This window comes from Phascolarctos cinereus, unplaced genomic scaffold, assembly GCF_003287225.1.
Source record: "Phascolarctos cinereus isolate Bilbo 61053 unplaced genomic scaffold, phaCin_HiC Scaffold_5;HRSCAF=322, whole genome shotgun sequence".
Taxonomy (NCBI): Eukaryota; Metazoa; Chordata; class Mammalia; order Diprotodontia; family Phascolarctidae; genus Phascolarctos; species Phascolarctos cinereus.
Genome location: NW_027555958.1, coordinates 476,951,527 through 476,967,093, shown reverse-complemented (window position 1 = coordinate 476,967,093; position 15,567 = coordinate 476,951,527). Strand labels below are relative to the sequence as shown.

At 42.9% G+C, this 15,567-nt stretch overlaps 1 long non-coding RNA gene across 1 annotated transcript; it reads left to right on the top strand.

The window, feature by feature from the left end:
* Positions 1-6,787: 6,787 nt before the first annotated feature.
* On the top strand, positions 6,788-13,354 carry LOC110195678 (uncharacterized). Its single transcript, XR_002320964.2, has 2 exons — positions 6,788-7,159; positions 11,979-13,354. It is a non-coding gene; the product is annotated as an uncharacterized LOC110195678 (long non-coding RNA).
* The last annotated feature ends 2,213 nt before the right edge of the window (positions 13,355-15,567 follow it).

The window sequence follows — 15,567 nt, the reverse complement described above, 5'->3', positions numbered from 1 at the left end:
ATTTTTCAAGCTATGGGGAAATAGGGATTAGACCTTTGATTTCTGTACTTTAGGGAACGTTTAATTTAGGAAACTACCTCTATCAAGAAAGTTGGCATATTTCCTGTTATAATCTTAGAGAATTGCCTAGAGTATTGAGAAATTAAATGACTCAGGTTCACACAATCAATATGTAGAAGAAGCAGGACTTGAACCCAGACCTTCCTGGCCCTATCCTCTGTGCCATACTGCCTCTCATCAGTATGTTGAAGGAAAAGGAGAAAGAGGATTAGAACTTGTGGTTAGAATAGATGAGATGAGAAGAACCAAAGAAAGAGAGGGGATGGAGCTGCTCACTTCTCACATTGGGTCTGTTTTATTTTTCTGCCAAGGAAATGAAAAGAACAAAAGTGACTGAAAGGGAATTGATGCCCAGGAAAAGTATGGAGAGTTCAAGGCACTCCTGGTTCCCCTTGATGAATCCAAGGTATCTGGTACAGATGGACTATATCCATGGGTATGAAAAAAAAAAGATTGACATATGTGATTTCTTAGTGTCAGTGAGATTTGAAAGAACGTGGAAAATGGGAGAAGTGCCACAAGATTGGAGACACACAAAGGGTTCAATTGGGTTTCAAAAAGCAAGAAGGAAACAAAGAGTACAAACTATGGAACAATGCTTTTTTTACTTTGGTTTCTGGGAAAATTCTGACTGGATCACTAAAGAAACAGGTGGTGAATGTCTAGATAGGGAAATAGTGACTACAAAAAGCCAGCAACAGTTTCATCAAGAACAGGTCATTTCCTTTATTGACAGAACTTTTAAGCTAGTAAGTGAGGAGAATGCTATGAATATAAATAATCCAGATTTTAGAAAATCTCTTGATAAAGTATCTCATACTATTCTTGTGGAGAAGACAGGGAGATGTGGATTAGACTACTACAAGCAGATGGATTCAGAGCTGGTTCGATGGTTGGACTCTGAGTAGTTGTGGTTCAATGGTTTGATGTCAGCGTGGAAGAAGGTCTCTACTAGTGGACCACAGGGATCTTTTCTTGGCTCTGGGTGATTTTAATCAATGGCTTTGATAAAGGCTCAGTTGGCATACTCATCACACTTGTAGATGATCCAAAGATAGAAGGAATAGCTAACACATTGTATGACAGAATGATAATCTAAAACGACCATGATAGTATAGGGCATTGGACTGAAGAGAAAGGGGAAGAGAATAAATATTCACTAAGTGTCTATTTCAGGAGCTATGCCAAGCCCAAATTCAGTAGGGATAAATGTGGTGCTACACTTTGGCACAAAATAAAGGACCTATGGTTAGATAGAAGACTAATTTTGAATTAAAAAACAAAAACAAAAACAAAAAGGACTTTCAACCAAAGACAGAAATTTGAGTCATTCTTCCAAAAGAATCTAGATATGAGCAGAGAATTCTCCTGACAAATGTTCCACAGGAGAGAGACATGAGAAATGTATAGTTATCAAGAAAAGACTAAGCCATGGAATCAATTGTCCTTGGTATCTGGAGCAATGCAAGGCTATTATTTTAAATAAAATGTGATCAAAGATTAAAAGTAAAACCAAAAAGACGTCATCAAGGAACAAAAAGACCCAAGGTACTGAAGATTGAAGTGGAACTAAAAGAAGCATGAGAAGAGGAGCAAGAATTTAATTAGCGTTCCATGGTCTCAAAAGTGATGCTTCCCTACCAGCGAACACGTATTGAGGGGAGGCTAGAGCAATGGGAAGCTGCTTGAGTGGTGGATGAAATAAAAGAAAGAATGAGATCAAAGAAGCTGCTCCCATCTGCTTGATCATGAGCAGAGAAAATCTAGTAATTTAGGGGATTTTTTGAAAAGCCTGTGGAGCTGAGAGAGTCTGGGCCAGGAATAAAGGAGGAAATGAGGTGAAGGATATGACAGGCTGGTTTTATCCTCAATGGAGAGCTTGTACCCAAGATTAGAGATGGTGACAGAACCTCAATATTTCATGTGAAGAGAATGGGCGACTCGGAGACCACCTTCACCAAGCATAGGTCAAGATTCTGAGGACTCTATGCCATCCCAGGGGGACTTATAGTCCTTGGGAGTGGTCAACATCCAAGGTGAGAAAGTATATATATATATATATATATATATATATATATATATATATATATATATATATATGTATATATATATATATATATATATATGTATATATATGTATATATGTATATATATATATATATGTGTATATATATATATATGTATATATATATGTATATATATGTATATATATGTATATATATATGTATGTGTATATATATATATATATGTATGTGTATATATATATATATATATATGTATGTGTATATATATATATATATATATATATATATATGTATGTGTATATATATATATATATATATATATATATAAGATGTACTGGCCGTGCAGAGAGTTATTCTGAGCTCTATGCTTGAGGATACAGAGCACTACAGATCAGGCAACACAGCTTTCCTCTTAAACCAATATTTTTAGGAGTGAAGTGGGATGGAAGAGGGTCTGTAAAACAAAGAGAGAAAGAAGAATGGAAGAGAGGATGAGGAGGCATTTGCAAGTGCTCAAACACTGGCACCAGACAGAGAAGGGAATGACCCTTTGTCTTTCAGAAACCCTGCCTTTCCTGAGAGCCTTAGAAATAATCCAGAAGGAATTTAAAGTGTAAAGATAGGCAAAGAGAACATTTCCCTCTCCCTATTTGCTGGTGATATCATGGGTTAGAAAACTCTAAGGAATTGGCAAAAACACTCATTAAGATAATTAAGAGCTTCAGCAACATTGCAGGTTACTAAATAAACCCAGAATTTTTTTTTTAAATTCCTATTGATTAATAACAAAATCCAACAGGCAATAATAGAAAGGGAAATCTTATTCCAAATAACTATGAAATGCACAAAATATTTGGGAGTCAATTTACCAAAGTGCACTCAACCCTTACAGATTCCATGACAAAGTGTCATTGGAGAAATTACATTAACAACTTAAATTGCTGGAGGAATATTCAAGGCAATAATAAAAATGATGATATTAATAAAGTTAATCTACAATTTTAGGGTTATTCTAGTCAAGTATCAAAGGAATATTTTATAGAACTTGATGAAATAATAACAGAATTCATATAAAATTCAATTTATAGAACAAAAGATCTTGCTACAAGAAATGACAAATCTGATTCCAGAGAAGCATAGAAACACTTACATGAACAGATACAAAATGAAGCAAGCAGAGTCAAGAAAACAATACACACAATGATAAAATAATGTAAATAGAAAGAATGCATCTTGCCTCCTCTACCTGTTCTTTCCTTTTCTTTATTTTATGGTAATTGGGGTTAAGTGACTTGTCCAGGGTCACAAATCTAGGAAATGTCAAGTGTTTGGTCTGAGGCCAGATCTGAACTCAAGTCCTCCTGACTTCAGGGCCAGTGCTCTATCCACTGTGCCACCTAGCTCCCCCATCCTTTTCTGAAGGAAAAAAGAAAACCTTTATAATAAATTCACATAGTCCAGGAAAACAGGTTCATATGTTGGCCATGTCTGAAAGGCATGTCTCATTCTGCATATTGAGCCTATCTCCTTGCTGTTATGGCAGGGGGTAGCATGAAAATTATGGAATATTTTTATGCTGTAAGAAAAAAAAAAATGAAAGGGGCAGTTTCAGAGAAACCTGGGAAGATTTGTAGGAACTGATGTAAATTGAAGTGAATAGAAACTGGAGAACAATTTCTACAATGATACTTCTAATCTTTTAGAATAGCTTTTCATCTCAGGACCTCAAAGCATCTTAACAAATGACCATATTAATCTCCAGAATCCTATTACATTAGGAACTCGGCTTTAGTCCTGGAAGAGCCTGTAGGGGTCATTAGTCCAAACCTTTCTTTTTAAAATACATTGTGACTTACTCAGTCATACATCTAATAAACGTTTGAGGTGGAATTTGAATCCAGGTCTTTAGACTTTAAATTTAATGCTTTTACCACTCCATTACTGTCACCTGCCCAAGTCAATTCATCCCATTTCAATTAGGAAGAAGTTAAGGCAGAGACTAATCAAAAGACTTTTTTAAAGGCCATTCAGTGAGAAGGTGGCCAGAAGGTGAGGCTGGAAAGGGAAGTAATTAAAGCTAGTCAGAGCTTCCCATCTTTCTTATTCCATTTAAGTGCCCACAAGGCTTCTCTTCTCTCCCCCTGCACCCCTTACATGAAAGAAAGGCAAGTCATGATGCTTTGATTCAGAGAACGTGACTGTGAAACCCATACCCTAGACAGGTGGCAAGTGTTCTTTCCTTACATGCTGGGAATGAGGGCTTGGAGACAGTTCATTAATCCCTTTCAAAGACAAGAAAGTGTCTGGAAAGATGCCCCACTTTTTACTATCTGATACCCAAGGCAGAAAGTTTATCCCATGTTAAGAATAATTAGGATGAGAGTTTCCTAATGACCCAGTGGCGTCATCCTGATGGGATCCAGGAAGCTCAAGAGCTTCCAGATCTCTTGGGGGCTGCCCCAGCCGCCATGTTGGCCTCAATGAGCCAGCTAACAGGATTGTCGGGTAAGAGTTGCCCACTGGTAGGAGAGTGCGGCTGTAATTATTTCCAGGATTCCTAATGCTTCCTTTTCAAGGATCATGGAGAGCTATGCATAAATGACTTGATCTTCATAGTACTGGGCAAAATGGTCAAAGAGGTGGCTTGTCCATTTCAATTTCTTCCCATCCTGCCATCTTTTGAAAACCTCCCTCTCCTTCTCCCCAAGGGTCTCCTCCCTTACAAGTACCAGAGGGTCTTCCTTGCCCACCCCACTCCCTTACCTAGAACTCCTTGCAGGGAAGACCTCTATGCCTAGACTTTTCTCAGCCCCATCCAAACTCCTGGTGCAAGGGTGCCACTCCTTCAGGGCTTACCTTCAATCAGTGTCAGACAATCAGCACCAAGGGGGCTGCAGCTCCCAGAGGAAAGTGGTCATTTAAGGGGCTCTTCAGAAGTGAAGGGTTGCATCTGGAAGGGATGCTGGAGGGCTTTCAAGACCAGGATTGTTCTCACTGTTGCCGCATATCTCCAAAGCCTAGTATGGCGTCTACACCAGTGGACACCTATGAAGTGCTTGGCATGTACACATAGACATACATGTACAGGACACATGCACACTTGTGTATGCATGTGTGTTGTATATGTGTGTGCATTTAAGTGGCTCCTAGATGTGAGCATACAAATAGAATGAACTAATCCCCACTTTCATGTAGATGCACATATTGATATACATGTGTATATACATAGATGTGCTTTGCATGCCCACACACATACATATAGCTATATGTATGTGTATGTGCCCATGTTGTGGGTGTGTATGTGGATCTATATGGATATGTGGCTTTGAACATGCCTATATGTGCTTCTGTGAATATTTAGACATGTGCTGTGGATCTAATTTATTCATATATTTAAATATACACTGCAGATATATGCATACTTACAGACATACACATATATGTATATGTACATATTATCTCCTCATTTAGGCTCCTCATCTGGGGTATGACTTTCCTAAGGTCACACAGGAAGAGGAAGCAGAGGCCAAATTCAAACCCAACTACTTTGATTAGTTCCAAATTGAGCTCTCTTTCCGCTGTACCAGAAACCTACCCAGTCATTCTGTTGGTGGAGATTTTGGCAAAGTATTTGTAGTGGTGATAATGAGGCAGGGTAGGATGTGGCTAAAGGTTTCTGAACTGCCCTGCGCATGGGTGGGGAATCTCTGGCTGCTGAGCTCTGCTTTCCCAAGCACAGACCCTGACTGACCCCCAGAGGACATGACTCGGAAAAAAAAGTCACGAGCTGTCTGGACAGCTATTTGCCTGCCACAGTTAATAACCATGAAGACCAAGGACCTTTGTTCAAGTGCCCGGTCACAGCCTGGGTGACCTTGGGCAAGTCACAACCTCTCTGGGCCTCAATTTCCTCATCTGCAAAAGGAGGGGCCAGATCAGACAACCTCGAATGACCTTCCCAGCTCTAAGTCTGTGACCAAACCAACCACTTCTGGCTGCGTCTGTCCCGCGGGTATTCCTGTTCTCACTGACCCTTTGTGCTTGGCGATTCAGCTCCAAGCCTTGTCTTTGGGAGCTGCCAGGATTTGTAAATGTGATTCAGTCCAGTTCCACTGGGGACATTGCTCTTCTGTTTCTTTACCTAACACATTTTGGCTGCAGGGTATTTGGAAGGGGACCTAATAAGGTCACTTATTCCCTTTCTTGTTTTTTAGATAACGACCGTCTTCCAGTTCTAAATGGAGTATCGTATGATCCCTTGACAGAACTCTTTTGTGCGTGTGTGTGTGTATACCCACGTATGTATATACATACATACATATATATACACACATAGACACATACATATATGCTTATAGAGTTATACACATACATAAAAGAACACCCATCCACTATAGACACAGGGATGTGTGCATGCACAAATAAGAAATGTGTGTATGTGTACATATAGGCATGGACGCATGCATACACATACACATACATGCATACATGCATACACACATACATGTGCAGGTACGTATGTATGATCAGGGATGCTTGCTTTCTTTGCATGAGTAGCCCAGCTTTTACACACCAGACCTCTGGGGATGTTTTGTCTGACTGTGAATCTGCAGGTAATGCCACGTGGGCCTCGCTCACAGAGCAGCCCTTCTCCCTGCCCCCCTTCCTCAGCCCTAAATTCATAATCAGTCTAATTGCTGCAGGATTGTTCCAGTCCAGCTAGGATTACTCTCCGGTGGAAGTCTTCCAGAGGCCCATTCATGGAGACTCAGGCAAAGGTCACGCTGGGATTTCTGAGTCTGTCTCTGGAAGAGAGGAGCCTAATTGCCTCGTCCAGGAAGCTGGTCTTCATCAGCCCGGCCTGGCTTTTCATGTGGGGCCTGGCGGACGCGGTCGAGCTCGCAGGAAGAGGATGCTGTCGAATTCCGGCTTTCTCCAGGCCTCACTCGGTCTGTCCTTGCTTTTTTTTTCTTTCCCTTTTTCTTCTGCTTCCATCTGTGACCAGCCTCAAATTGCCTTTTCTGAGACATGAATAGCTCCCGTCTTCTTCAGATTGGCCCAAGGCACGGCAGCAGGTAAGGGAAACCAAAACACAACAAAGAAACAGGAATTCAAAAAGTAGCCCAAGAAACAAAACAGCCCCTTAGAAAGAGGCAATGCAAGGGGACGATCTGGGCCCCAGCTCTGGCAGCCGGCAGCACCTTTCTCTCTCTGAGACTCCTCCAGTCTACTCTGTGTGTGCTGAGGAACAAGCACGTTTTTGGTGCCGACTGTGTGCCAGATGCTGGCTTAGTGTGGCCCAACAGCATGGCCCCTGCCCGTGAGGGGCTCCCCTTCTGGGAGGGGCGGGGCACCATGAAGACAGCGATGTAGACACATAAGCAGTACAGAGCGGAAGACAGCTCAGAGGGTGGGCACTCAGGAGGGTTCTGGTAGAGACCTGCAGAAGCTGGGATTCGAGCTGAGCATCTTGTGTGGCTGCAGAGGCACACTTATATTTTGTAAGGTCTACTTATGTGCGTGTTGGCACCCCCTAGAATGGAAGCTTCCTGGGACGTTTTCCCCCTCTGTATCCCCAACATTTAGCTTAATGTCTGGCACATAGTAGGTGCTTAATAAATGCCATTAAAATACATTGATTGATTCGGAGTTAGAGGTCCAAAGGTCTTTCAAGGGATTCCCATCTGGACTCCACCACTTCCCACCTTCGTGATGTGGGGCAGATTATTTTTGTCTGTGTGTTCCTCAGTTTCCTCACCTGTAATCTCAGGATGGACCAGCTGAACTCCGAGGGCTCATCTTGCTCTAAATCATCGATGCCATGATTTTTTGTGAAAGGCAGTGTGGTGCAGTGGAAACAGCCCTGGATTAGAAGTCAAAAGACCCAAATTCCTATTAAAAAAACAAAACAAACAATTGATATCTTTAATTTAATATAACCCTAATTTTGCAGATACAGTTTTCTGCTGTCTGTGTAACAAAAAAATTAAAAAGAGAGAGAGAAAAGCAGGTGAGCCAAGCCAACTGGAATAAGAAGAACTGCTGCTGGGTCTGGGGGCCTGGGGGTCTTGGCTAGCTCCTCTCAGTGAAGGGTTCCTTCATGCATCTGGACCTAGGTGCACAGACCAGTCCTGGGGGAGCCTCGCCCCTAAAGAGAAGGATGAAGGGATCCCTGCCTTCAAGGAGGTCCCATTCTATCGGTGAGATGTCATGTCCATAGATAATTATGATCAGAATAAGTACAAGGTAGTTTGGGGAGGGAAGGGTAGGGAACAATCACTTATTAAGCACCTACTGTGTACCCAGAACTGTGTTAAGGACTTTACAAACATCTCATTTGATTCTCACAACTACCCTGGTAGGTGGGTGCTGCTATACTCCCCATTTTACAGCTGAGGAAACTGAGGCAGGCAGTTTCATGACTTGCCTGGGTTCATAGGGCCGCCTTCCTGATGCCAGGCCCAGCCCTCTACCCAGGTCTAAATCTATGACCCCGTGATCCTGGACTCACGTCAGCCTTTCTGCCCTTCTTTACAGATCTGCAGAACTATAGTCGGTGGTCTGTTTGGCCTGACACAAGCCAGAGCATGTCAGCCATGCCAGCACGGTGAGCCCCAAAGAGCTGACTGGCATAGGATGACTCATTTGCCTCATTGGTAAGGTTCAGCCTTTGGGACCCCTTAACATGGGAACCCACAGCCCAGGGCCAGGCCTGAGCTCGCAGGGCCTGGGTCTGGTCCTGGAGGCCTGACCCCAAGGCAGCGGTTTCTTTGGCTCAGGGCTCCTATGTGGCTGACTCCCAGCAAACCTCCAAGAGGCAGTGATGAAGTGAGCAAAGGGGATGGAAGAGCCACCCATTCCCCCAGTTCTAAGGAACACATAAAGACACCTACCCCCACCCCCAGGCCAGGCTGGAGCATCCCACTGAGGGTGTGCAGGGACCTGAGGTTTATCTGGGTGAGCATCCTGTCTGCTGCTCCCTGTGCAGGCGCTAAATGGAGCCCAAGATGGGAGGAGCTGACTGCCCAGACAGGCAGGGAGAAGCAGAAGCCAGTGGCTTCAAACACACTTCTAACCCGGGTTTTTTCCAGCTGTTTCTAGTTTTTGTTTCGGTTGAGAAGGGAGGAGTCACTTCATCCCGACAGCTGAAGTCGCATGTGGGCTCTGCTCTCTTTCCTCAGCATCTTTGCTGTTCACCCACTACTCAAGGTCCTGTCCTCCAGACCCTACTTCTGAAATGATAGATTAAGTCATCTCTATTTGGCACTGATGTCACACGTGTCTGCCCCACGGGAGACAAACAAGGTTCAAAAATTATCATGTCAAAATCCTTTGTTTGAACATTTCTTACTTACCTACATTTCCCAAGAGAGTTAGCATGGTGTCAGTCCGTCAACAAGCACTTATTAAGCACCTACTATGTGCCTGGGGATACAAAGAAAGGCAAAAACAGCGGTGGGTAAACAAGATGAGTATGGGACAAATGGGAGATAAAGTCAGAAGGAGGCACAAACATTTTGGAAGGCTGGGAACGGCTCCTTGTAGAAGGTGGGATTTTGTCTGAGAGTTGAAAGAAGGTACAGAGGCCAGGAAGTGGAGATAAAGAGAGATAGAGATACAGTCAGAACAGAGAGAGAGACAGAGACAGAGAGAGAGACAGAGAGAGAGAGAGAGAGAGAGAGAGAGAGAGAGAGAGAGAGAGAGAATATTTATTAGACACTTGGATATTACATCCTTGTTAAAGACACTCAATACAAATATTCCTTTCCAATCCACTTTATATCCTACTGGTATTCATTTTGTTTATGCAAAAGTTTTTCGTTTGCAATTTCAATAATCTATTTCACTTTTTGTCATTACATGTATCCCTTTTTGGGCCCATGTTCAGCTTACCAAACACTTATTAAGGACTTACTACGTGCAATGCACGACACCAAATATACTTTGCATTTTTAGAGGCACAGAATCTCAGAGCTTCAAGGGACCGCAGTGAGCACTGGTTCCCACCAGCTGCCCTCTTTTAAAATGGAGCCCACCATGGCACCAGGAAAGCTCATCGTCACAAACAACATCCTGGAAAATTGCATCACCTTGGTACTACCAATTTCCCCAACAACCTCTGCCTCTGATTGGGAAGGTGGAGTTAAGATCTCTTTCCAAAGCTCCCAGTAAAAGAGGGCTTCCTGGGCCAGCCATCTCTTCATTTCCCCTAGCTGCATTCTTTTGGAGCTAACTGCATCAAGCTCCTAGGGCCATTTGTTTCCATTCCCTAACCCAGCTTTCCAGCTTCCCTTTGTGTGCCATCTTGCTCCATTGTAAGCTCCTTGAAGGCAGGGGCTGTCTTTCTTTTTCATCTTCAAATCCCAAGCACTTAGCACAGTGCCTGGAACATAGTAGGCACTTAATCAATATTTCTTTGCCAACTGATTGACCATCTAGTACAAGCCACACCCAGAAGGGAATTATAATCTAAATTACAAGGGATCACCCAGTTGAATCCTTTCAGTGAGGAAGCAGCCAATATTTCACAAGGCTGACCATTCCACTTTGGGGGAGACATTCTTGTTCAGAAGTTTTTCTTCATAGCAAGCTTAACTTTTCCTCTTCACAGATTCCCCCCATCTTTGGGGCCACCCAGAGCAAGTCTGATCTTTCTCCACCTGGAAGCCCTTTCGGATGCTTTATTTTCTCTTTCTCTTCTCTCTGTCCTCTGTTCTTACTCTTCTTTCTCTCCTTTTTCTCTTCCCTCTTTCCCTATTCTGCTTTCTCTCTTTACTCTCTCCTTACTCTGATGCTCAGACACTTCCCTTGCCTGAGTTTTGCTGTTGCGTGTGGTTTAATCCCATCCTCAGGAAGAGGCACAATTATTAAACCACTGAAAAGTTAATGATGGGTATTTATTCCCCGACCTCAGTCATTTTGGTGTCCGGGGTTTGGCATGGCAGCCAGGGGGAAAACCAAAGTGGATAAATGTCATCTCGGCACATGTGATATTCCAGTGATTGTGTGTGTGTGTGTGTGTGTGTGTGTGTGTGTGTGTGTGTGTGTGTGTGTATCTTCTAGATGGACAATTATCGATACCCTGGTCTAGCCTTGATTCACAAACTATTTCATGATCAAAATGCCAAAGTGTTTACTGGTAAGTCCCCACCCTGAGTTCGTGCTAGGAGGCGAAGCTCTACACTGAGCTCATCTATCCAAGGGGTTGGTGGAGTGGGGAATCAAAAGCCAGTGCTGCATTCCCCAACAGAGAAGTTGGTTTTAAACACAGGGTGGATGCCAGGTTTAGTTTTTCTTTCTCTCTCGAATTTAACTACATAAACAGGGTGCTTATGGGCAAAAAATTGTGTAATCCTCAGCCTCAGGCTGCTTGAGTTTAAATCCAGCCTGAGACACTTCCCAGCTGTCCTTAAATGTCATTTAACCTCTATTTGTCTCAGTTTCCTCTTCTGTAGAATGAGGACGATAATAATAGCACCTACATCCCAGAGTCATTGTGATGATTAAATGAGAAAGCATTTGTAAATGTGTACTGTAGCACAGTGCCTGGCATACAGCAGGTGTTTAACAAATGCTTGTTTTCATCCTTATTGTCCCTGCCCTGGGATATTAGTTCTCTCTACCTCTTGAAATTGCTTTGTGTGTACTTTGTGAGCTTCACATTGTTAGAACAATGCTGTTTGTGTTCAGTGTGGACATCACCTTGTTTTCCTCTTTTTCTGTGGGGCTCAGACGGGGATGGTCCTGGGACCACTAGAGATCCTGACTTTATTCTTTCCTTTTTCATGTTTGGTGCATTATTGTCATCATCGTTGTCATCATCAATGCACATATTTTATCCCCAGTTAGAACAGAAGTCCCTTGAGACTAAAACCTCTTCTTTTGTTTTTGTAGCCCCAGTGCCTACCATGAAGCTTGGGACATAGGAGGTGCTTAATAAATGTGCTGCCTTACATTAAATCTAGAAAATGCTTTTATGAGTGTCCAGGTGGATCACGAAAATGATGCTACTGAACTTCAACGTGTAGAAAATGGCCCCAAAGATTTTTGGAATCTTCCAGTGTGGGTCTTCCTTGAATCACCTGCACCTGAACTGAGTCACCAAACTCCTCTCACCTGCTCCCCCTTCCCCACCCACCTGCTCTGTCTAAAAGCTTAAGAGAATACTGGAACTTACTTTACCTTTCTAGACCTCAGTTTCCTCATCTGTAAAATGAGGATGTCAGAATAAGCAACCTCAAAGGTCCATCAATTTCAGCTGTAAATGCAAGGTCCTCTGACTCTCCACTGGGACTTTCTCTGAAGACAAAAGCCTTCATGCCCATTAAACTCTTGATTAAGCTGCTACTGCCATCTCACCTTTTCCAATTTTATAGGACAGATGAACTTTCCTTAATGGTAGTCACTATTGCAAACCAGCATTTGCTTTCTTAAAAACAAATTGCCGTATGTTTGAAGAATCAAGGTTTGATAAGACACATGACAAAAACGCCTGAACTGGGCATTGGGGAATACTTGGCCATGGTAAGTCGGGATGTTTTTCTGCATTTTTCAAAGCTAGATTTTCCCTACAAATCTGGCTCCTTTAAGTCATCAAAATCTTTCAGGTCAAGCATTCAGTGGCAGGTGGGAGCAGTCAGAAGGACTTTCAACATCCAGTATCTTTTTAGAATAGGAAACTTTTTTATGTGTTTCCTACTTCTGGGGATCAAGCAAAGACAAGATCTGGAATGGCTTCTGTCTTGGGACAGTGTTCCTACTCTGAGAAATGAAGACATTTGGAGAATGGTTCAAGTTCCATAAAGGTAATACCGATCTCTCTTAAATAGTAGAGACAAGACACAAAAGGATGCCTATAATTCAAAGATTGCTTGTGAATGTCCAATTTCCATATTAATGTAACATCTTTCTCAGTAAACTATAATGATGATGATGATGATGATGATGACAGCAATAATAATAATAATAATAATAATAATAATAATAATAACAACAACAACTCACCTTTATATGGTACTTTAAGGTTTGCAAAATACTCTACATACATTATAACATTTGATTCTCTTACTAACCCCATAAAATAAATGTTATTTTTAACCCCCCCCATTTTACAGGTGAGGAAACTGAGGCTCAGAGAAATTAAGTGACTTGTACAGGGTTCCTTGCAGAGCAAGACAAATGTTTTTCATTTTGTTTTGGTTTTTTTCCCAATGCCTAACATGATGCCTTAAGCATAGTAGGTCTTAAATAAATGCTGTTGAATAAACAAATGTCTGAAAGATTACTGTTTGGCCCACATGATCTCCTGTGAAGTATTCAGTGTGAACTAACTTTTAATGATCAGCCCCTCCCCTCCTCTGGCCTTTTCTGAGCCCTACATCTTGCCTTTTTTGCTGCATAGATTTTCTCTTTTAAGGGGTAAGGGAATGAGGAGAAGTGGAGGGTTTATCTTGGCTTCTTTTAAAAAAAACCCAAAGATAAAAATTTGGGAGTCCCTTTTCCACTGAAGAAATTGGAGAAGCATGAGGATATAACCCCCACCCCGCCCCCTGCACTCGATGTCCCTGTGGCCATTGTCCAGCATCGTGGCAATCCAAGAAAAGCAGAGGCATCATCCCCAAAGACGCGGCCCTTGCCAAGCCCACTGCTTGCTGTTGGGGAAGGGTACAGATGGCCCCACGTGGCCTCCCCAGCCTTTGCTGAGAAAGAGGCAGGCAGACGCAGGACAAAGGCTGGTGACCAGAAAATCTGATCTTTACTTACAAAGTTTGGAAGCTGTTTTTCAAGCAGGAGAACATATCAGCTTTGATTTTTTTTTTTTTAGTGTGCTAATTTTTTTTTGCTTACTCTATAAATAGCTCCTGGCAGGCAGAAACAACCTTGATTGCTTGAGATGAAGGAGAGAGAGCAGCAGGCTGAACGCAGAATCAATGGCCCGGTGCCAAGAGCTTCATCAAATGAATAATGGCTTCCACTTGACAATCAGGAAAGTGCCTCTTCTCCTGCAGATTTAGTTTTTAATGATGATTAGAGAGGATGGGCCCCGAAAATTTCTGTGGTAGAAATGACCTCCTATTAATTTCTGTTCCCTGAAATTCTGGATTTCAAAGCTACCCTCCAGCTGCACCAGCACAGGCCCTGACATAAAGGGACTATTATCTTTGTAATTGTAGCAACAAGTAGGAAATTTGTCATTGATTAGTGGAGACTTTGTAACTTCACGATCCCCTCGTGTGGACTGGGTCCCCACTTTGCTTTCTGAGGCAAATGCTACATTGGAGCCCAGGCATCTCCCCCAATGTCCTTTTTTTCATTTAAGGCGAGCTTCCTTAGAGCATGCTGGTTTTGTCATGCACAGGCTGTGAGCGGTGGGCCAAGTTATAATTTCTTAGTTTGTGAGATTTTGTGAGAGGCAGCACAGAGTAGTCAGGAAGACTGGGGGCTCAAGTCCTGTCTCTGACATCATGCTGGCCGTGTGACCCTGCGCAGGTCACTGAACCCATGGCCGGCCAATGCTCTACAGCACAGCTGAGTTTCTATGCTGGGGAGTTGGTTCCATGCAATGGGGAAATCACAGGTCTGGACAAAGCCTACCAAAACCATGCCCTGCTAAGCTGAGGGTTAAGCCGCAATGACTTCTGGGTGCTCTTGTCTTCCAGGCAAATTTAAAAGACTAGTGAGCCCACCATCTTGTTGGCTGATATCACTGTGGAGAAGGGAGAGGATGCAGGCAAGAGTAACCCAGCCAGATGTGTAGACATCTAGGCCCCTGGAGGGAATGACTACACTGAGACACTTCCATTCCTTGTATAGAGAGACGTCGAGGGAGAGGGTGAAGTGCCCTGGGTCTCAGTGATTGTGCATGAACCTTGCTCATGTTGGTGACCACCTCACTTGGTGGCCTTTGGACAGCTCTCTCTACTCCCCTGGTCTTCACTGAGATGCTTTTCAAGATGAGCTACTTTCCAAGGTTCCTTCTCATTCGAAATTCTATAAACCTGGACAATCCTGTGCCTAAAATCATCACCCCCCAAGTACTAACAAAGTCAAATATAGAGAATGGACCTTCAAGGCCCCCCACTTTTACAGATGAGGGCTCTGAGGCCCTGAGCATGTCAGTGATGTTCCTGAGGCCACACACTTAGTACAATTATTAACCAAAGAAATCTCAATGCATAACACTTTTCTCCTGACATTTTTATTTTCCAGGAGAGGCTAAATTCAGAAGAGGATGAACTGATTTTGGCCACAGAAGTAGAATTACCGGCCAGGTTCTAGACTAACGAAGGCCCTGATGGGCCCCTCCTGTAAGGGGTCGCATTCCATGGGGAAAGACTTAAGTCAGCTGTCAACTAAAGCCATATCAAGAACACAGCTTGTTACCAATGGCCCTTGTTGTGTTCCAGTTACAGAAAAACAAAGGTTTAGAAGTAAGAATACAAGTTAGAAAACAAAACAAAACTGGCTCAGATTCAGGAAGACA